A 24,116-nucleotide genomic window follows, 5' to 3' on the forward strand; every position below is an offset into this window, starting at 1 on the left:
TACAGACAGTGGAAAAATGTCAGTCCTAGTTTTACTGGATCTCAGTGCAGCATTTGATACAGTTGACCACAACATATTACTCAAACGACTGGAGAACTGGACAGGTCTTTTCAGGAACTGTACTAAACTGGTTCAAAACATACGTAGAAAACAGGAAATACTTTGTATCAATAGGTAACTTCACATCTGAGCAGACAAGTATCACATGTGGAGTTCCCCAAGGTTCCATCTTGGGACCCCTTCTGTTTAACATCTACATGCTCCCACTGGCACAGATTATAAACAACAACAAAATAAACTATCACAGCTATGCAGATGACACACAAATATATATCACAATGTCACCAGGAGACCGAGGCCCTGTACAGGCTCTTGGTAAATGCATTGAGGAAATCAATGACTGGTTGTGCCACAATTTTCTCCAGCTAAACAAAAACAAAACTGAGGTAATAGTCTTTGGCGCCAAAGAAAAACGATTACAGGTCACCAGAGAACTTCAATCTATACATCTAAAAACCACAAACCAGGCGAGAAATTTGGGTGTAGTGATGGATGCAGACCTAAACTTAGAAAAACACATTAAGACAATAACAAAGTCAGCTTACTATCACCTCAAGAATATATCAAGGATAAAAGATCTGATGTCTCAACAGGACCTGGAAAAACTAGTCCATGCATTCATCTTTAGTAGGCTTGATTACTGTAACAGCATCTTTACAGGTCTACCTAAAAAATCAGTCAGACAACTACAGCTCATTCAGAACTCTGCTGCTCGAGTCCTCACTAAGACCAAAAAAGTGGACCACATCAGTCCAGCTCTGAGGTCCTTACACTGGCTGCCTGTCCGTCAGAGGATAGACTTTAAAGTTCTGATGCTGGCCTATAAAGCTCTGAATGGTTTAGGACCAAAATACATCAATGACCTCCTGACCCAGTATGAACCATCCAGATCCCTCAGGTCATCTGGATCCGGTCTTTTATCAGTTCCCAGAGTCAGAACCAGACACGGAGAAGCTGCATTCAGCTTTTATGCTCCTTATATCTGGAACAAACTCCCAGAAAGCCTCAGATCAGCTGAAACACTCAGTTTATTTAAATCCAGGTTGAAGACTCACCTGTTCTCAGCTGCATTTGAATAAAGCACCAAATCCACACTTTAAGCTTAAATTTCAAAACTTACATTTAACTACTGATTTTATCTACTGTTCTGATTTTATCTGTTTTGATTTTATATACTGTTTTGTTTGTTTGTTTGTTTGTTAATTAGTTAGTTAGTTTATTTGCTTGTTTTAATCAATTTTAAATCATGCTTTTTATTTGTTCTTGTTTCTAATGTCTCTGTAAAGCACTTTGAATCACCTTGTTGTTGAATTGTGCTATACAAATAAACTTGCCTTGCCTTGCCTAAGACTCAGTATTTCCCTACGAGGAAAGGCTAAGATCTGTGTAGACAAGGCAAATGAATCAATACAGTGAAATCAATATTCAATGCATTTTTAATTTGTACGTGTTCATATTGCTGTACAACAGGTAGGGTCACAGACCTTAGAAAAAGTGGTGCAATTTTAATGTCTTGTGATTGTTAACTGCCATAACATCCATGAAACATTCATACCCTTTGGTGAATGTATCATACATAATTACATACTTTTTAATACTATTTACTTTAATACTTTTAACCACCTTTATGTGGGCTTTTGCTTCTTTTAAGTTTGTAATACAGACAAAAGCACTCTTTAAATCAATAAGGTATTTTAATCTAAAAAAAAAAAAAAAGATTATTATCTGCTCATACATGAGTGTCTGCAGTGTCAGTCTTATCAAAATATATCAGTTACTCTCCTGAAATCAATTTTAAAGGACAAAAGTAGGTTAATTTGAAATTATTTTACCTAACCTTTGATTTAAATTTAAGATTCGATTTTTTTTTGTACGCAATATATATAGGTATATAGACAGGGTTTTTTTTCAGCTGAAAATATATTAATAGGCTGAGACATTTTCACTTAAATGTTGTGTTTTCCCTGAGCACTCTGCTGGTAAATTCTCCACACAAGCCAAGTCACAAGACAATAGTTAGAGACAATGCTGCAGTGTTGCTGTTGGCCATATACTCAGACCTGTAAAAGAGGTGTGGTGGAAATGCATTACACTAGCATTACCTGACCATTGTAACACTTGCCCAACGGAGCACACAAAACCATCTCCTCCACTGTTTAATTTATTCAGTGTCAAAGGACAGCCCCCGAGAGGCCAAGAATACAGGTTGTTTTATGTGGTTAAATCACAAGACCACCACTGTGTGCACGCATGTACACACACACTCAGAAAAACGCACATATTTGCAATACTCACACAAAATACACAAAAACAGGATGGAGGTGAAATTTGGGGAAAAAGAAAAGCTTTTTTTTTTAACTCATCCATTACAAATAATTGCAGACTCGTATGTATCAGTGAGATGAGTCTGAAGGGAAGCACTTCCTCCTGCTCACCTATTTGCCACCACAGCAAACAGGGCATTTGCAAGGGACAGATGGTTCTTCTTTAAAGTAAGAAGACGGTCTGAAATGCACTACAGCGGGTTTGATTTTACAAGAGGGATCCAAATCAAAGCAATTAGACTGTAATGTGCTCCATAAACCTGAGAGAGGGGCCACTGAGGGGGGAAATGGCAGAAATATACGTACATATCCATAGCTTTAACGAGAGTTCAAGCTATATTAAAGAGAAAATGGAATTACTAGGGAATAGCTCTGAGACTATGCCTTACACTTTCAGTTCAATAATAGCATGCAAAAACACACACACAAACACACACAATACACTCAGACTTCACCCCTTACCCCGTTGTTCCTTGATAGAAACCACAGGGGGTCTAAATGTGACAAAAAGGATTTCAAACAATCCATACTGCCATTTAGGGAGGTTAATTGCTTGGTCTGGTGCCAAACAGATTCAGTGAAGGCTAAGTCTGTGCACATACTATAAGAAATTATTTGTAGGCGTGAAGAAGCAGTTAGCATGAATGCCAGTTAGCATTCAGGCACTTTAATTTACAAAAGTCTGATCAAAAACATACACTACTTAACTCGATACATGAGAAAAGTCACTGCACTGAAGCAGTGCTATGAAATGCAGGAATATAACAGATCAGTTACAGATACTTTAGCAGTACTGCACTCTAGGAAAAGTGCGTTATGTGCTGAGCCAGAGCTGTAATTTTTAACAAGAACTGAGTGATAGCCAAATAGACTTTGTTTCTTTTCCTTTGCTTTCTGTGACCCCACCTAGTCCAAAGCCTGTATGTAGCTATAAACAAGACGTATCTACTAATAATAGAGCCAGCCAAAGGCAATCAAGGCTCTCGCTGCAAAGCCAAACTCTCCTGAGACAGTAAAATCAGAAACAGCCACGACATATTATAAAAGAAAGCATGTACTTATTCCACAAAGATGTGTGCCATGTGTTGTGTGTTTTATACACAACCTGCAGTTTTGCTAAATATGTTGCTGTGATGATGAGGCTGTAAAATTGCAACTCTATGACTTTAACAACTGTACACACACACACACGTCCTCAACCCTGTCTAACCTCACCTAAAGTTACTACAGTATTTAGATATGCTGCAAAACTCTTTCACAGAGGTATTACATTTCCCCTAACCTAATCGCTTGCCCACACAATAAGAACCATAACAGATAGGGGCCACATCTCTTCCATGCCCCCATTCTGGACTGGACCTTATCTGCAGGGAAACACATTTCAGCCGGGCCTGTCGTTGCGCACGAGAACGGCCTGCTGACGGTGGGCTCTTAGGGCTTAACCTGGGCTTACTGCACCTCTTCTTCCAAAGCAGATACTCCCCATCTCTCCCAGCCCCCTACTCAGCACAAGCTCTCGCTCCTGCACCAGTCCCTGCACCAGGCAAGACACTAGCTCTGCACAAAGAGGTATTTACAGAGTCTGTCAAGTTATTAAACTTTAATCCCACTAAGAAGAGCATATTCTGACAATGAATTATAGATGACACAGGTTAGACTCTCTTATATGACCTCCATTCCACCAAACCCACCATGGTGGGTTTTAATAAACTCTATTATGAACTTACTGTGGATGATGCCTGCAACTAGATGGAGTTTCAAATATATAAAAACAGGGAAGAAGCATGTGGGAAAATCTAATCCTGATGTGAATTACAGCTGTAGGGGGTCAGGCTCTAAGCTAAATCTATGTGCACAATAAGGCAATGTTTATCACCTGAAACTCACAACACATATTCTAGAGCAATTATGAAGAGGCTGAGTTAATTCAGTCACAGGAACTCGTCAGTGACCTCACTGCATTTCATTTGTTTAGTCTTTGGGGAGCTTAACATCAGCTTTCCCATCTGTCAAGAATTGGCAAAAGACAGTAAATGAGTTTTAAAATTCAGCAGAGACCAATTGTCCTTCCTTGAAATGATTTTATCAGCCCCCATCCCTACACCCTCCTTCCGAGATGACAAACACAGGCTGTCATCCTGATAACACCATGCTCTGTGATTTACTTTAAATCTTTAAATATATGGATACTTGTTAGGTTTATTTATTAAACCTAGTAGGGTTTAGAGGTAAGGTAAGATTATCCTAAAACATGAGCAGCAGTGATTTTGTAATCTTAAATATTCTTTACAAGGATCATATTCACACACTTAATGGATAAACTGTATTTAGTTATCAGATTTAAGAGTGTTAAGGTCAGTGTGTTTGTTGTGTGACCTGGAATCAAGGTGACTTCCTGCTTCACATGGCTGTTTCCATGTCTTCCAGACCAGGGGCCTCTCATTACACACTGGAATCCTGCTCCTAAATGGTAGGGAATGACTGTTTGAGTCCCTCATTCTGGAGTAATAGGATGCAAGGTCATCATTATCGAGCACACAGGGCCTACATCATGAAAGCTTTTACAGTCCTCAAACAGCTGCTTTTTTACCCCTCAAAACCACATTCCACTCCCAGCCCTTTTTGTACGACCTCGCCTCTCCACACCGCTAATCCCAGCCAGTGTAGAGGACTTGTATTTGTGCAAGTCAACATCTTGCAGCTGTTGTCCTGCCAGGTCAAAGACAGGTTGTGAAGTCCTTCATATTACTTCTGACTCCATCTCTATCCACTGAGTCAATTGTACTGTGCTGCAAGGGATAAATGGTCGCTCACAGATCTTCACACCCCCTCTGCCTCATTGACTCGATTTACAGAAAAAGCAATAAAACGAAAAGAGGTGCAAAGGCTGCACAAGAGTTTAAAAACAAGATGTGATGCATGCTTGTCTCTTTAGGGTGCTTTACGTTCAACGAAAAGATAAACAATGCTGGCTAGGCACATACGGCACATTGCTGTAGAGGCTTTGGAGAACCAGCAGTGGCTGTCAGTTTCAGACATGACTATCAGCATGGTGGAGGCACAACAATGTGGAAGCAAACAGAGTAATTACCTAGTCAGAGAATGGAATTGTGTTTGCAGGTAAATGGCAGGTGGTTATGATAAGTGTTGAGGCTATTGTGCCAGCAGGCCTTGCCAAACCCAGTTAAGGGTTGGAGTCACGCAGGAAAGAAGATTACTAGAACTCAGTCTTATGGGCTCCCTGTGTGTGAGCCCCATGTAATAAAAAGCTTGATAGCTTGATAGTTGCCATTATCTTTGCTATAGTGCATTTAGAGGCAAACCACACCTTAAGCAGTTTCCCCTCCTGTGGAAAAAAGGAAGAAACTCTAAATCAGTAATTGCCTAACCAAAAATGCATGTTTGACACAAAAAAAAGTCTCAATTTTCTCATCACAGCGGTAGAGTTACACGGGAGTTATAACTGTACAATTTCCATTTAAATGAGGTGCACCAAACACGGCTGGAGCACAGAGTTGCCTGGGCCCTGACAGTGTCATGCAACAAAACATTAACTAAGCTACACCTTTTGAAACACTATAGTAAAATAAATTAGATTCTAATGATGTGATAAATATATATTTTCACATTAATATCACCAGGTTTATTCCAAGAAGAGTCAGGGTCTAATACGTCTTTAATACTTTATATAAGCAGTGCCAGTATTGTAGAAAGGTTGTGAACGGCCCTGCTCAGGAAATGCTGCATGTGAGGCCAGGGCAGTGGGGCCACTACAATTGGCTATGATCTAAACCCCACAGGGCCAAACCAGTGCGTGATCCTTAGGTCAGCCACGCTCTGCTCTCTGCTTTCTTTTCTCTGCTGTGCTTCTTTCATCCAGCTGTCTCAACTAGTTATTATGGAGGTTCCTCTTTCCCTTAGGTAGAGGTGCTCTTTATTTGGCCCTGGGCTGTATATATATGTCTAGTGTTACCGTCACTGCTGTAGCAAGCTAGGAAGGCAGGTAAAAATCCACAGTGGATTAGGTGGAATTTGGAAACAGTACTGTACCTATACTGACTCGGGCAATGCAGGAAAGAGACTTAAATTTAAGCAAAGGACTGCAGAGAGAACAGTACCTACATTGGCTTGACTTTGACACAAACAGCTTCTTATTCTCAAAATAAATTTTATACACAACAAAGCAAAAAAACAAAAACAAACAAACAACAACAACAAAACAAATTGAAAACTGCAACAAGGTAATTACATTAATTACAGGTAACAGAGTGAGAACGTATTGTTCACTAAACACATGCAATAACTTCAGGCTTGATGCAACTTTATACAAGACTACTTTTAAATTGTGCTGTGAATAATCTATGCAAAGGTAGTTATTTAAATTTTATAGTTAATCAGTCACGGAAGTAGTGACATGAATACAAATGCATTTACATACTGACAGCAGAGTAAGATTTGTTTTGGGATGCATGGCAGCTGGAGGATATATGCAACAACAGCGATCTCCTTCTGAGCTCACAGCGCCACTTTCCCCACATGGATTTATCACAGATCGTCACTACACAATGTAATTGATGCTTTAAATTTACAAAGACTCACAAAGGAATTTACAAGGTTGAGCATACTAACACAATAAAGGAGCGCTGTGGATTCATGAAGCTGTCACTCTGTTACAAATCTAATGACTATTAAAGTTGAAAACGAGGGCTCCCATTTTGCTGCTTTCAGCAGAATGGTCTGATGGAAAAGATTGGAAAGTAAGCGAGGAGAAGTGATAGAAAGGGTAGCTAGAAGACCGAACGGACATAATGTTAAATCAGAGAGAATTATTTTGGACATTATATGGGTTATTTATCTCGTTATTCATTAATCACTCCTCGTGTGTATCCTCGGTGAGATGTGGAAAATGCCTGTCTTTGTCAATATTCTTTATCAGAAGGCAATAAGGTCACGTTAGTCCAACTACACAGAGCTGGCCTCTGCTCTAATATTAAAACCTGTGGGGGTTTCATAAGAGCCCAGGGCCCAACAAGCAAGTGAGCATACACCATGGACTCCAGCGCATTGCTTAGCCACATTACCCAGCACCCACCAACCCAAATTTCATTACTAACTCATTACTGAATGCAGCTCAGCCATGGGAGAACCACACTGAATCATAAAACACTAATTTAACACCAGGAACAGATTATCCTCTATACTGGCCTGGGCAGCACTGTACAAAATGAATAATTGTTCCAACTGGTAATCCTGACAAGTCAACACCTATTCTGTCAATCACTCTGACATGTAGAGAGTTTTAATTTATCTGTTATACACAGACTTAAACAGAAATTGTGTTTAATTATTAAATGTGTTGTGTGTGTACTGATGTTCCTGACTGCTTGCACTAAGACAAGAAAGAGGAACTTGCGTTAGACTATTTTTTCTAATTACACAAGTCTAAAATTCTTAATTGCTCTGATTATTTTAGCTTGCTAACAATACTCTAGAGAATGCATGACAACAAAGATGGTATAAAGCTGAACACACAAGCTGAAGCTATTTTGGTTTATTTTTACAGTGCTTAGAAAATGGAGACTAGCCTGCATGAAACCGTAGAATCTCATTAGATTACAAAACATAAACAAAACAAACCGAAGCTTTGGCAATGCAATGTGGCAAATGTATTTTTGAACTTACCTATTTTGGATGAGGTCCATTGAGGCAGGAAAAAAAAAAAAGAAAAAACAAAGAAAGATATGAATGTCAGTGATTATGCTGGAAATGCTCAGCAACAATTAAAGGACCAATATAAACTAACAATGGCCCTAAACTTTAGGTCCAACCGAGCAATAACCCTCAGACTCCTCATAAATATAAACAAATCGGTGTGTGAAAATGAACAATTAGCCTCTGCATAGTACAGTGATGGCCCAGAAATTCTAAACAACAAACATGCTTAGATGCAACATCATCAGTGAGCTTAGTGCAAATTAATTAATCAGTTCAAGCCTGTGATCTCAAATATGCCATGAGACTTGCCAGAAGAAGTCTTCTCAGAAGAATAAGGAGTTAAAAAACAGATACATCTGAAAGAACGCCAGTCTCAAGACTGTAGAGTCGGTGTGGGATTACATGGAGAGACAGAAACAGCTGAGACAGCAAAGATTTACATGTTTAGAACATCATTCCTGCTAAATACTATGAATACTATCCACCAGTATAATCAAAGCAATGCCTGCTTTTGAAACTCAAGTGTGGTCCCGCCCAAAAACCCTTTTTCTTTCTGTTTACTATACTTTTTCCATCTATCCATCCATCCTCTTCCACTTATCAAGGGAGGGCTAGAGCCTGTTTGAGTAGAGTACAACCTGGACAGGTAGCAGAGAGACAATATTCATGCTCACATTCACACTTATGGCCAACTTAGACATTACATGCATGTCTTTGGACTCTGGGAGGAGGCTCGATATCCAGGCAAAGTCCTGGGCTCCAGCCAACCAGGAGATTCAAATCCATGGACCGTTCTGCTGCACCACTGTGCCATGAGAGTTAACAATTAAAAAAAAAAAAATTCAGGTAATTATTTCCTGTGTTTATACTCTATGTTTATTTTTCTGTGTTTACCTAAAGAAATACATATACAATTTCTTAATGTTCGGAAGGCTTGCACTGCAAACAAAATTTTGCTAAATTTCTATTAGTTGAACCTCAGCAATGAGTGTGCTATGTGCATTAGCATGACTGTAATGTTACTATTAACTGCAAGAGTGATTCTAATTGTTATCCAATTAACCCCCAACTGCACTTCAAACAACATCAATCTCAAATGATGACTTCAAATAATGTCAGACATTATAGTGTGTATTTCACTCAGCTATTTATGTTTCTTAGAGTTTCTAATTTCTGCAGCAAGTCTACATAAAACAGTTAAATACATCTTAAAAAAATACTTGATTCCAAGTAAAAATGTATCCAAAAATATATGAAAAATGCATGTTTATTGTCAAAATTTGGGGCAAACAAAGCTGTTTCCTAAATCTAACCCTGAAAGTGATTATAAAATAGAAGGCAAATGTTCCTAATAAAGTTGCCAGTGGGAATGTTTATTTTTTGATAATAATAACAAAAACAGAACAAGGTGGCTTTTGTCAGCCTCAGAGGATGTATTGACTCATTCAGGAGATGACATATAAGCAAAGAATGAAGAAACAATCCTCTTTTATGTTAGTGGCCCGGCCCCATTTCCATTTTTATAGCTGGAAAAAGATCTGTTTAAAAGCCACTGTCTTTTCTAATGAGATGTCACTTGATTTAGGGTCAGGGAGCTTGAAGTCTACAGTGTTTCACACAGGCTGCTCTGACAGTCAATAGAAATCAATACAGCCGATGCAATTATTAATACAGTCCTTGGCAGTTAGATGTGAATGAGACAGATGACATTAGGCCAGATTGATCTAGAGGGAAATGGATTTCATAAAACGCTCAATGCCTTCATTATATTGCACACAAAGAAGCCTGAGGAAGCTCAAAAGCATGGCATCTGCAATTCTATGCTTCACAATACACTGGATTACACTAGCATCAAGGAAATACTCTTAAATCTAAATACTGTAAGATAAAACACTCTTCCAGCTTCCCCTTCCTAACGATAACATCATCAGTCTTACTGTACCTTAGTTTTTAACTACAATATGCAACATATCTTAATTACCACACACACTTCTACTAAGCTACATAAACATTAATGTCTTGATTCTAGTGGCTGTTTCTGAAACAATGTAGTCAATATGTGTCATCCACTGCATTTCTAATGAAGAATAAGGATGGGCTGAAGAAGAAGCTGGTGTGTCTCAGGTGTCAGTCCCAGATGCATATTCACCCTGTAGACGAACCCTGTTCCCTACGGGCCCGTGGCACTAAATAACACAGCATTAATGCTGGTAAACAGAAACGGAGTTGTGTTTGGTTGAAGGGGGTTTGTTTAAATAACCTATAGCACTCCAGCTCAAGTTGTGTTATACCAATAAAACCTTCTTATTCTCACCAAATCCCCAAAGTGTCTCAGACAATATTAAGAAATATATCTATATTAGCTTTTTGTTCCTGTCTTTATGGAAAATGGACTGGAGTTTATGTGATTCATTGAAAACTGAATGGTAAAGCGATCTCATCCTGCTTCTCTGTGCGCTATCTACTATTATTATTACGCAACTTATATTGTCACTGAGATTCAAAAGAATCTTCACAGCATTGCCGGATGACAAAATGTACAAGCACATGGAAAAAATAAATAAACAAAATGAATGAAGCCTAGAAAACATGAGCTTATTAGCTACTCTTTTTAAAAAAAATATGAATCTGACATATTGATGTACAATCACCTTTTGCTACTGGATAACTGTTATTTGTAAGGTCAAAAACAGGAAAGAAAAGAAAACATGATGAAAAGTGAGAGCTAAGAGCCGTAGGGGAAAGTCACACATTAGCTCAAAAAATAAGGAAACTGTTGTGCAGAATAGTCACACAACAGATTTTTTTGGGGGGAGATTTCTAACTCTGAAAAACAGATATCTGTTGCAAGAGATGAAGGGAATCCATTAAGAGAGGAATTATACCCTATTCATTAATATGAACATCTTTGGCCATATTACCTAACTCTAGTCTGTAGTGAAAGTTTTACTTGATACTTTTTTATGTATTAAATATGATATCATATTCAATACATTAAAAAGTAACGTTCATTAAGACTTTATTTTGACATTTTTTCCACAATCATCAACTTTTTCCAAGCAAGAAACATCCTCTCTTAAAGTCTACTTCCAAATCGGTGAAAACCCAAAGCCCATCATAACTGTACTGATATTTATATACCACTTTTCTGCCTTAACATGAGCACTATACGCTCTTTTAAGCTATAATCCATGTTTTTCTTTTCATACAATTTTAACAGACACAATGGATTCATTCATGAGGATCTGGGGTTCAGCCCAAATTGGTTTTTGGCCAAAGACACTCCAACATGTGCACTGAAGGGATGAGGATCAAACGACTGACCCCTACTAGACGACCTGCTTTACCTCCTGAGAGACATATCCAGCACTTCCTGTCTGCTGGATATGTAAATAGGTTATCGTTTGATCGCTATGAAGTTCTGGACTTATTAAACTGCTCGGAACATTGATGGCTTCTTCTTAAAACAATGAGCCATGTACTTTTATCCTCTTCATATTCAGAGATGTCAATTTGGTAATACATAAGAGAGGTGAAAAGCCCAAAGAGATCTATGAGCAGTCAAGGGTATAAAGCAAATCAGTCAGAGTGTGACAGTAGCTGGTGTGAGAGAGGAGAAGTGACTGGTGCTCTGCCATGACCATGCAACCACGACAGAAAGGCTGCCCCGTCATAACTTCAAAACCGAGGATGCTTGATCATGCACAAGAAAAATACCCACGTCCAAACAATCTTCAAGCTTATAAATCTGCAGTCACACACATGTGAAATAAACACAGACAACATGTTGTTGTTTTAAATATTTGTATTCCTGAAAATCTCTGCAAGCTACTGACAATTCTCTGCACTAATCCCACATTTACTTTAAGTAGCAAATCCTGTGATGTTAAAGCACTAATAACACTCAATCCCATTTCTGCTGAGTCTCTTCCTCTTAACCGTGAATGAAAAAAAGGATCCAAAAATATATCGATCATCAGCCTTTAAGCTAAAACATTCAAACAAATACCCAACTTTAAAATGCTCAACACTTTATGCTTGTATTCGCTTTTAACACTGATCATATTTTAAGTGAAAAAGAATCTTTAGCGAAACACAATCTGCCTCACTTACAGTATAGTAATCCTCGATTTATGGCCTGTGGGTAAAAATCAGGCTTGCTGAAGGGTGCCGTCTGTCCTAAAATGCATGAAAGTAAAGGTTAGCTTTGCTTTTAATTTCCGTCCATCCATCTTTCCATTTTCTTAACCGCTTATCCAATTCAGGGTTGCATTATCAAATAACATGAAAAGAACGTAGCCATTGCTTATTTTATTCCAGTCAGCACAGTTCTCTTATCTAAAGCATGCGTAGCTAGGTTGATCTGTTGATGTCATGAGTTTACCATCTTTATCCCGTGTGTGGCAATATTACAGGTCAGCCTGAGCAAAGTACATTTTGATTAAACTAAACTTGGCTCTGACAGTGGCATTATTTAAATGAGATGTTTTAATGTCAGCATAATTCTAATCTAAATGATACCACGGCTTTAATTATATATCAGAGACTTGGCTTCATAGATTAGAACAAAAAAGGCTGAACATGTTTTTTTTTTCTCTTCATTTTAATCACCCATGTCTGGCTACATGTGGAACACTGCTAATAATTCTTTAATTAACGTGTTGACTAGGAGTAGCAGAGGGCACCATTCCCTCCCCCGTGCCAGTCTGCAGGCTTATAGTCATTTACACACACATGCACGAATTACCACAAGGCCACAGTAACATTAAATATACATTTTTATTTTAAAGATATGAGTTTTAATTTAAATTTAAGCAGAGTAATTAAAATATTTAAAGTTTAACTGACATGAAATTGTGCATTAGAAGGCTTTATTTGTTGGTGTCTACATATGAACTCCACCATTGATCACCCTTTAATTTGTTGTAGCAGCTCAACGTTTTCATTACATAAATGTCCCAACCCTGCAAATTAACCTAACTAACTTAACTAACATAACTTCTATAATTGTTATTCCCACTTGGAGCCGTTTTGTGCGTACAGTAAGATCAGCGTCCCAGAGTAACATAAAAAAACAGGAAGTGCGACACACAGAATAGGTAAGCCATGACTGGTTTGCGATCATTGTCGTTTTTTAGAGTTAGCCTGCAAGCAGCAGCACAAGACTGCATTTCACCCTCCTCCCCTGCTCCCTCTATAGATGGGAGCAGAGAGCAGCTGGTGAAAAGAGATAAAGTCATGTTCTGAGTGCTTTCCCCTTCCAATCTACCTCGTGCTGCTCAGCAGAGTGCTGGAAGCACAATGATAGAAGCACGAGAGGCAAAAAGTAGATTAAAGAAAGCATAGCCTCTCACTACTTTTACTGCCCACACCAACACCTTGAATTGGCGAGGTCCCCACTCGCTGTGATTTCGTGGCTGAATCATGTACGTAGGATTTGATTTCGGGCAGCAAGGTACACTGTTTCAGAACTATGTATTGATCGTTCTTTTCCTCAATCTGAAACACTGATGAAGTCTTTAATGATATAATGTGGGCTCAACTGTGAGGCAAACACAAACCATCCCCCACATCTTAATGAAATTAGTTTTTGCCTCAATAGAGACATTGCCGGTAGCAAAGAGAGGTGACAAAGAAGATCATCTTCAAAGGTTACTTCCCACTTTTTGTTCTCGTTGCCTTTTCTCTTATAATCAGTACGAGTACATCTATGTCCTAAAGCAACGATCAAAACATCTGAGGGGGACTTAAATCATTTTTATAGAATTTCTGCACATGAAGTGAATACTGAGAGTGATCATTTCTCAATAATTATTCTGCTCTTTTTAATATACTATGATTAGAAGCAATAGGCGATTTCTCATTATATCTAATACCATAACGTTACCTAGGAGTGTCATCCATGAAATGCATTAAGACAGTGTACAGCAAGATATTGATATCTGCAAATATCTGATGCAAAAAAAAGAACAAAACACAAAAAAGCCTACATACAATAGAAATGCCGCAAAAGCAAACAAGTAAAGTTCAAAAACTTCCTAATGAAGGGCATTCACTTATCAAACATCTGGACACAGAGCTGCCATGTTGGACCCAGAAGACTCTAAACGACCCAGCAGGAGAGCTCCCAAAAAAGCCTGCTGTTTATCAGAGGCATCCAATCACTACAGCAATCATCTCCCACATTTGAATCCGGAGGTGTTATTGGAGTGATCAATCTTGTCCTGGGTCCATTGGTTTATGCAGTCACCTGCCGGCCAGTTGGCAGCTGTCCTGGACTGGGAGATAGCACTCACTAGTCTGCAGCCAAGGCAGGAGGTTAATTAAGCAGATGTTGGTAAACAAGCAGGTCACTGATGAAATGAATCTGCACCTCAAAATAAAAAAAACGATAGTATCTTAACTGCTGCTCACATGAGCACATAAATCTGGTGTCAGAAATGAGCACATATGGCAAAAGAGGCAACATGTGGCAAATGGGTTGCTTAATTTCTCTTCAATAGCCTTTGACGTACTGCCAGAATGAAGTGTTACCATGGCAACAAAGTTACTATTAGGGGGAATTATTCAACTGCCCACCACCCCACCACTCATGATTGAAATGAATCAGTGTTTTATTCTGTAGCATTTCCATTAAATATTTCATATAGAGTATAATAGCCTGTGTCACGTCAGTGAATAAAGACCTATTTAAAAATTCTCACATAAATGACCAGCGAAAATTAAAAAGGGAAAGTTAAGTGTTGGATCTAAAATGGCACAGCCATAAAAACAAGCTGTGCATACAATCAGCCATCCCACACTGGGATAGTGTGACTTTGCTGTTGAAGAAACACACATGTACAGCTGTGCGTGTATACCTCTGTGTTAACTCTATGATAAACAATAACTACATCACATTTGCTTCCCATACACCAAACCTGCTCAGAACACTCAGGGTGTTTTCTTCTTATATAAATAAAACACAATATGGCTAAATTTAAGCTGCAGCCAAGATGCTGTCTCAGTACTGAAAATATCCAGTCATTCTGCCCGTTACAATACAGATTTTGAAATACTGGTGCGGAATTTCTTTTCAAGTATGAATACACAAAGACCAAATTTCATCGCACAAGTTGTATACACTTTAATATACATGCCATAATGTGCAACGTAATCTTGGAACTTGTATAAGCTGCTCCAGTATGACAAAGCGTTTGCCATGATGGTGTTTGTTTTTGTCCCCCGTGAATGACAGTCCCTGTCTCTTTCTCTAACCAGCTGTTTGTGTTAATTGCTTCTCCGCTTGCTACTGTCAATCTAACATGGCACCATCCTAACTGCTTATGAATTGATGACAATAATGGTAATCAGCAGAGACAATGGAGTGAGATTACAGCCCGAAAAGGTCAATTTCTTCTCTATAACAGAAGCATACAGAGCAATGAGAGAAGCCTGTGTCTGTTAAAACAGACAGGATTTTCATTATATGCTAAACAAACACAACAGCTGTAGAATTAACCCTAAATGGGGAATATAGCTTGCACTTAGACCATCTGGCATGGTGGGGCATATTAAAATGAAGAGTGAATTGGCCGACTGAAACTGATGTGCACATACTGGAGTGGAGAGTGAGGCTTCTCTGTTTGTCAGGGCTGCTGTTTTGGCATATTGAGCACAAGTTGAATGCTGTCTAATAGAGGCTTTCACAGTGGCCATTTTAAGAGAGGTAACAAGAGTGCCCACTGTCTGACCGCTTCACACTACAGCATGTGTTTGCATCAACTGCGGCCAAAAGAGAGAGGGAAAAAAAACATCAACTAAATATCAGCTACAAACAGAAATGGATGCTCCCTTGTCCTCTGAACTGAGAAAATTAACAAAGGACAGACTGAAAGGTTTTCTGTCTACCTCAGTAGACAAAACGCAATACTGAAGATGAATCATTTAAAGTGTCACTCTTCAGACTGGTGTTTGACTTCTCTTCTTTCCCACAAAGCTAAATGTCAGTATAAAGAACCAAAGGCTCTTCAGGTGGAGTTACCTTAAAGTCAGTCTTGTAAGTCTACATTGCAATTTAATATTGCATGCAGTGTGCCTCCTCACACAATTTTTCACTCTGTCCTCCACCCTGCCAGGCAGACACAAAGAGCAGAAGATTGGGTTTGGCCCATCAAGGGCATAATGGTGCTGGTGGAGGAATATTAGATCTCAGCTACAGCTGGGGTACAACGAGCATGTGGCTCCTCCACAGGGACTAACTTGTAGCACCTAATGCAATCAGCCCCTGAAATCACACATACGTTTCCATGTGTGTGGGAGCGAGTGTCCACGCACACATACATGCAGCACGGAACACAAAGAGTCCTCAGCATGCTCCGCCGTAACTCAAATCATCATCACTCAAATCTGATTTGGGTCCAGAGTGTTCTGACTGCAATTTCCTTTATTAAAACAGTCAGACATTCAGTTCTGTTCAGTGATCCTGGGTCATCCACAGAGTGAAGGGCAGTCGAGGAGGATGGGAGGGGGGGTGGTTGGAGATGATGGGAGTGAAATTCAGGAGATGTTAATTGGCAGTCCTTTTCATGACAGTTTTGCTGGTGCACACAAAAGGATCTGGAAGTGAGCATGATTCCCTAATTCTACTTGTAAATACAACAATAAAATGTATGCGCAACTACCGGCTTAGAACTGGCGACAAGTAATACATGAGATAAACTGTGTATTTGCAATCCTTATTTCTATAAGTGAGAGTGTTTTTCGATGACTTAATAAGATAATAAGAAAATTTAAGCTAATATGAACCTGAGAACGGTCAGGGAAATCAAGACAAAAAGACAAAAAAGAGCACTGTTGCTCTCATATCTGTATACATCTGACCAGCTGTGATTGTGCATCGACTTCAACAGTTCTTATGTGACCTTCAGAAACTCTAACATTCAACTTTCACATTCAAAAGGCCCTGCAAGAGGGGATGTGTTCAGAGTAAACAAAACAAAATGACCCAATCACTCGATAATCATACAAATCATACAAAGCACACGGCACCCCCTGAAAAGTGACAGCATTTCACATGCAGCCAATCCCATGTGCCAGAATGCCCATCTGTTTCTCTAAATTATGGATGAGCCATTAAATTTTTATTCACATTAAATGTCCTCCATTTTTTAATTATGAGACATTGGAGTATTTCATCCTCAGAAATTAGATTTTTAATTTCTTGTGAGCAATGTGCAAAATAATACACCATACCCTTGCCAAGCAAAAGGGGTCTACAGTGCAGGAATTCAGAACCAATGCAGCTCCCAGTTATTCTGTACATAAATACTGCCACCTGGTGATAAATCACTGGCACCCCATGTGCCTGCAGTAAAGCTGCTCGGTAAATCTGTGGAATATCATACAAAGATCTGATCGGGGTTTCAGCTAGGTAATCAGCCCATCCAGCATTTCAGCTTTTAATTGAAATGCTGACCAGCTTCATAAAAAAAACAAAAACAGAATGGTCAACAATAAATACCAGCACTGGTTTATTCTACACACAAATACACACATGCACCACTCACTTTTGCTTGCCATCAATCAAAATGGCTGCTTTGGGAGGCAGGGTTAATGGTATTATTTGTCATGCCAACCAAGGACGTGAGCATGCGTGCCCACTGGATGTGATGTCTTTATTAGCAGACATGACAGCAGCCAACTCACCAGTCTTTCCCCCATTTAGAGCGATGCCAACCTGGTTAAGCCCTCGGGGTTGTTTAACCAACATGCAGAGTCTAGACTGCAACTGAGGCATTTCACTCATTTATAGTACGATCAAAATGGGTTAAAACATTACAAAAGAATTAAAAAGAAATGATACAGAATGTCACTGTGGTTTGTGAAGCAGTAATGTGGTCAGGCAGCAGGGTTTATGGTTAGCAGCAGTGTTGGTCAAGTTACTTGAAAAAAGTAATCAGTAACTAATTACTGATTACTTCCACAAAAAAGTAATCCTGTTACTTTCCCGATTACTTATTTTCAAAAGTAATTAATTACTTAGTTACTTTTTAAAAACACGATTTACAACCTGAATAGGTGATAAAGTGATAGATCTTTCAGCCCAATTCCACTTTTTCTGCATAATCCATCATAGAAAATGTAATCAAATGGAAAAGTCTCTTTTTAAAACTTGTTTTATTAGTTTTAACCTTTTAACTTTATGCATCAAGCAAAAATGTAATTATATGCAACATTCTCTGACTGGAAGAAATTTGTTTAACATTTAAACCTATTTTCTGCACATTCCAGCACATAAAATAAAATATTTTTTTGTGTTTACACTCACTCTTTCAAATAGATGCAAGTAAAACACAGCAGAAAATAAATAAAGTAAAAGACTCAGCGGTCCTGTTGCTCTATTTTCACCTGCAAAGCAGGAGTAGGGTAGGCGGTGGTTTACCCTGGTGCAGGTGTGCCGCAGCGGTCAGTTGAAGAATCCGCGAGTTTCTCTGTGAATTTCCCATTACGTGGTAGTGCACTCGGTGCTTGCTTGGAAGTTTTCTTCCCACGCACAACGGACACTAATGTTTTTGTCACTTTTTATGGAATCAAACTTAAAGTAAGGTCAGTACTTCCACGCTTTAAACGCTGCACGCTCATACTCTCTCCTGCACTCCTTATACTATCCATTGTTGATCTGCAGACAGCTGTTGTCACGAACGTCGCACTCGCTTACGTCATTGTCATGAGACATTCTCGCAAAAAACTCAAGGTTTTAGTAACGCAGTGTTCCTACGGGAAAGTAACGGTAATATAATTACAATTTTTGCAATAGTAATCCCTTACTTTACTCGTTACTTGATCAGAGTAACAAGTAACGCGTTACTGTAATCCGATTACAAGTAACGCGTTACTGCCCATCTCTTGTTAGCAGTGCAAGATGTTTCTTTGCACAGCTGTCCCATAACCCTTCTTACTTGATAGTAACAGAAAATAATAAAAACAACAGACAGTTTTGAGACACGTCTCAGTAACAATCTAAATATGTTGTTTGGAATGGAGTTTACCACGAGGACTGTGCACCTCACTGGTATGTTTTCTCTGTGATGCCCCAGCTCATCAGTGTCTACTAGGTTTTTCGCTGGGGTCCATTACATGTGTCTATAGTTGATTACATCCATGTAATGAAAACCAAGAATAGGCCTGCTATACATGTGCTGGAAAACCATTTACAAAAATAATGTTTCCAAGACGAACATGGACAAAATAATAATGACTTCCATGTCTAGAAATATGAACACATACAAAAGCTGTTGGAGCTTCCTGAGATAATGGCAAGATTGTACTCCAGTTATTTACTACCCCAACCAACTGTGTTATCAAGAGTGTGTAAATCAATTTGTTTTCCAAAAGTAAAGCAAAACAGAACAAAGCTGAGAGGAATCTGGTGAAGATGGGGAAAGAAAAACCACATGATTTTTTGTTTCTTTTTCAGCTAAAAGGCCCAGAAAAATGTTTCCATTAATAAAACAACATTTCTGCATAAATGACCACATATATGCACTTACATGAACCAAAGTGCGTGCATGGGGGATAGAGTTGTTAATCCTGTTAGTTTCTTCATACCTCTGAGCAGCTCCTACCACCATCTCCAATCCTGGGAGGACGGGCACAATAATAACCCAGAGACACTCAGATACTCATTTTCAGGGATGCTTACTGCTGCAGGCTTGAAGTCAGCCTGCAAAACATACATCTCATTCCTTCTTGTTAATATGCAACTCTGCATTTTTACCTTTTGCTTTTCAAGTCTAGCAGTCTAGTGCACTACAATGAATACTGCTGATTGCTGGATCCCTGAGTGAGAGAAAACTAAAATACAAGCTGCACAATTTTACACTACTGCCAAGAAGAAAATCTACCTACAGAGAAACAATTTTCTTTTTACAGTGTGCCCCTAAGGAAAGTTCCAAAATGAATATTTGAATCTGTCAATATAAAAAAACTGAACCTAATGTGAAGATGTATAATTATAAAAAAGAATCTAATAATATCCAACAAAGGAGGGATTTAAGGACAATGACAAAGCTTTAACTGCAGCTTTTTTTACACTTAATAATAACAACAAACTATTAGATCATCACTGCAACAACAGCGAGACAGCAATAAAACCCATCACTCTGGAAAACTCAGGGGATCTATACTGTTGACTGATAGATTTGACTGGTGTCAAGATATATACACTCACAGACAAACCTTATTATGCTGTTTTGATGTTAGATGTCTCAAGCCACATCACACACAAGGCAGCTGCTTTTTAAAACCAGTGTGAGTTTAACCACAAGCTGTCCACCTTTGACATTTTTCTTGGTCTAATAGAAACATTATGGCACAACCTTGACTCTTCATTTCATTTCATTAAAAAAAAAAAAAAAAGCCCTGTTCTTTTATTTGATGTTTCACGATCATTTCTTTGCAGTGGAGACGTTTCTTTTTCCAAGCGCGGTTAGTAATGTTATTTATATCAGCATGCACATTCACTGCGAGATGGATTGCAAAACCAAAGCCATTAGTTGATAATATGCTGTCTGTTTCTCGCTGTTACTCATCTCTAAATTGCATTAATGTTGCACGCTCATTGGGGAAACTGTTTGTCTTCCTGTCTCATTCTCTGTGCATGTGTGTGTATTTGGGCATTGTTCAGCCCTCTTTTTTTCCCTCTCTTACTGGGAAAGGCTGTGTTAATATGTCTCTCTTGTCAATTTTATGAAAGTTTCCGCCAAACTGAAATTTCAGATGAATATTAAAGGTGTGCCCACGATTGCTTTCCAACCCAGCGTTTAGATTTACACCCTCATTATTCACCTACAATACAGCCACAGGGTGCGATGTAGCACCCACATGATGGGATATACTGCTAAATAAAAGGAATGCATAAGCCTATCAAAGTCTAATAAGTACTGATGACTGATGACATCTTACTGTTTATTCCAGAAGACTCTTAACCAAAGTTCCAACGCACAATCCCATTTTATTAATTCTTATTTAAGGCAGACAGAAAATATAAAACACAACTTTAAGAAAAAAGAATAACAAATGGCATCTTTATATCCATTTCTACACAAACTGTGTGATGCATTGGGCTGTGTTCCCATTTCCCCCCAGGGCTGCTGTGTTGCAGATTGAAGACATATGGCTGTTTATGTGTCCTCCTACCCCACCCTGTGGTCTGTCTATGACATGCTCTTACTGATTCGGCAGTGAGGAAGGCGAACAGAGAAGGATGAGACGCAGTAAGAAAGGAGAAAATGGACTGACCCTGATCACATCAGCGGCACATTCACTGTAATCTCTGCCCACTTTGTGATTTATAAGGCCCAAGAAGGTGAATATTTTATTGTAATGCATCTAGGTTAATATTCCAGCTTGGGGTCCAGAGCATTAAGGGAACATGAATCCACTGAGTTTGTTTTGCCAGGGCCTAATCAATCAGGGCATACGGTGGGTGGAACGACTTAGAAAAGAGCTCTGTTCTCATTACCCAGATGAATCATACATACCATATTATAAATCGCATACCAACCCTGGCCTCCAATGTGCCGAACATCATTCGCTCTCTAGTAAATATTTGGTTTTATGCTAAAACGTGGCCAACAGCAATAGCTTAAAAGTGGCAAATGCTTTTGTAGAAGGCAACATCAAAATGTGTGAGTACTCTTTATTCCATTATAAGGTCTTTATTATGAAAACTGAAGGCTTTGATATGAGAGAGACTCCAGAGAAAAACCAGACTGCTACATAATATAAATGTTACATTACTCAGGGAATATAGAATGTCATGAATAGAATTACATTTTCAGTTTCCAAATTTATTGCTTTGCGCTGCCTCAGAAATCAGTCTGACAGGCGAACATAATTTTCACGGGCATATTTCTTCACACAATAATAATGATACCTTTGTTTTGTACCAACCAATAAAGGTCCATCCTGTTTGCTGCCGCAGTAGTAAGAGGCTTATGCGTGCTGTTAAATTTTGTCACTGACAAAAAGCTGGACCTGTCACCGTCTGAAGCATGTGCCATGTTCGCAATATGTCAAAAGATAGAGGACTTACTCAACTTCAGATGTAAAGGCATCTTAATGTGAAAGCAAACAAAAGCTGGTAAAGAGAAAGACACACTACATCTGAAAGAAATGGCAGCAATCCAATCAGTAACTTTAAATATTCAACTGAGCTCTTCTTCCCTAAACACCTGATATTTGTTATCCTTAAACTAAGTGAAAGAAAGTTTTATCTAAAGTAGAGTGAACAACTAGTAACAGTAGATGCATGCTTACTCACTACTATAGAGCAGAGCCCGAGGACAGTCACATATGGAACTAAATTTTAGTGCCAAGGGCCAAAACCTAGGAAGAAATTTGTTCCTTTACATAAGTCTTTATATAAAAAGCTGCTACTGCCCAGCTACATCTGGTAGGCAGCGCAATTGTTCTCTTAGGATTCATCATTCCCAAAATTGTAATCAAACCAGAGTCATACAGTAATAACGAGTATCCAACAGCTAACCAGACTTAAAAAGTCAGACTTATCAAAGTCGCAGGGCAGCTGGTTTCATCATATAAGAAGATGTAAGGCAAACTACTTAATGACATGTCATTAACTAATCGCCTAATGCACAAAACTATGTTGTGTTCATGCCTTTCCTTAACAGTGACTTCATAATCCTCACTCTCCACATGCCTACTTTTACACAGGCACAGGAGTACAAACTCAACAGTGAAGAAACAGGGAACCAAGCCAGTAACACAAGGGTAAGCAAATGGTGTTGATCATCTGGTAAAATGACTTTAAGCTATGTCAATCATCACATGTACATACCTCAGCTATGTATTTTTTTGATGATTTAGGTACTAATCCTGGCAAACGTTACAGTTCGGACAAATGTTGTTTAGTATCAAATCGTAAAGCTTCAATATGAAGTAAAAAGACGCGTCTGTTTAAAGCGCATTTAAGCAGGATCTGCATGTGTAGCAAAAGGTGTGTGTGTATCAGTTCATAAGACATTTTTAAGACTATTTTTTTCCTCCAACAGTGCCAGTCAGGCAGTAGGAGCAGAAGGCAACTGTGGAGGAAGGGAGCTTGTCAGAGCTGTCTCACTGGGTGATGTTAATATGGCAATGCTAAGCTGGCACAGGACTTAAGCAGCTTACAAAGTACAGGGAAATAAACTTGATGATTCCACAGCAGTTTGCATGACTTTTTTAAATCCTAAAGAGTTTAAATACACATCCCACCTCATGCTGTCCACACGACAATTTGCACGATCAAAATCGTGCACACTTGATCGCAAATGTAAAACTGCCGTCGTTTGTTAAACTAAAGCTGATTAATTGTTTTGGATGCTACCAGATAAATTGAAGCTTCATCTTTTATTGACTGCTTCAGTGGCCTGCTTCACCTACTTGCCAGTTGATATCTAGTTTCCATTAGGAATCAATATCCATGTGGGTCATGGCAAATCCCTCAATTAACTTGGAAAGTGAGGGAAAAATGAACTCCACCTCGGTCCACTTGAAGTAACTTTCACTTTTATCTCTTGAAAACATTAAAAACAAGGTTGGATCAAGGCCCAAAGACCTGACCAATATAAATTGGCAAGCACATTTTTAACAACAAGCCTCTCCTCTCACAAAGCTGTAAATTTCCATCACAGAGCCAGTTGTGCCAGGTCACACGTTTTTCTCTTCACATAGCATATCAGGTGGTATGACATGGATTCATAATTGCCATTAAAGCTATCCATCACTCAAATAGCCCCCATGGTTCATGTGAAATGTAATTCCAAATGTTAGATGCTATATGGAGAATACTGTATGACCATCATTGTTCAGTGATATGATGTCATTTTGGTCTGTAGGAGCTGATGTTTTATTGTTTAAGCGTGATGGTTTTATGGATTTCCTGTCAGCTTGTTGGATATCAGCAGTGACCTGGAGATCAACCTTGTCAGAACTGGGGTCCAGTGATGGCAGTTCCCTCAGCCAACCCAGCCT

The 24,116-nt window shown here is 38.9% G+C and overlaps 1 long non-coding RNA gene across 1 annotated transcript in view; it reads right to left on the reverse strand.

Moving 5' to 3' along the window:
* Window positions 1–1,062: 1,062 nt before the first annotated feature.
* Window positions 1,063–24,116, reverse strand: part of LOC146654426 (uncharacterized) — a 419,743-nt gene continuing 396,689 nt past the window's right edge. Inside the window, exon 3 of the long non-coding RNA XR_014907151.1 lies at window positions 1,063–1,410. This is a non-coding gene — a long non-coding RNA (uncharacterized LOC146654426). The remainder of the gene's footprint in view (window positions 1,411–24,116) is intronic.

This window comes from Rhamphochromis longiceps, linkage group LG14 (genome assembly GCF_057381845.1).
Source record: "Rhamphochromis longiceps isolate RC_006_pf linkage group LG14, R_longiceps_female_GT1.1, whole genome shotgun sequence".
Classification (NCBI taxonomy): Eukaryota; Metazoa; Chordata; class Actinopteri; order Cichliformes; family Cichlidae; genus Rhamphochromis; species Rhamphochromis longiceps.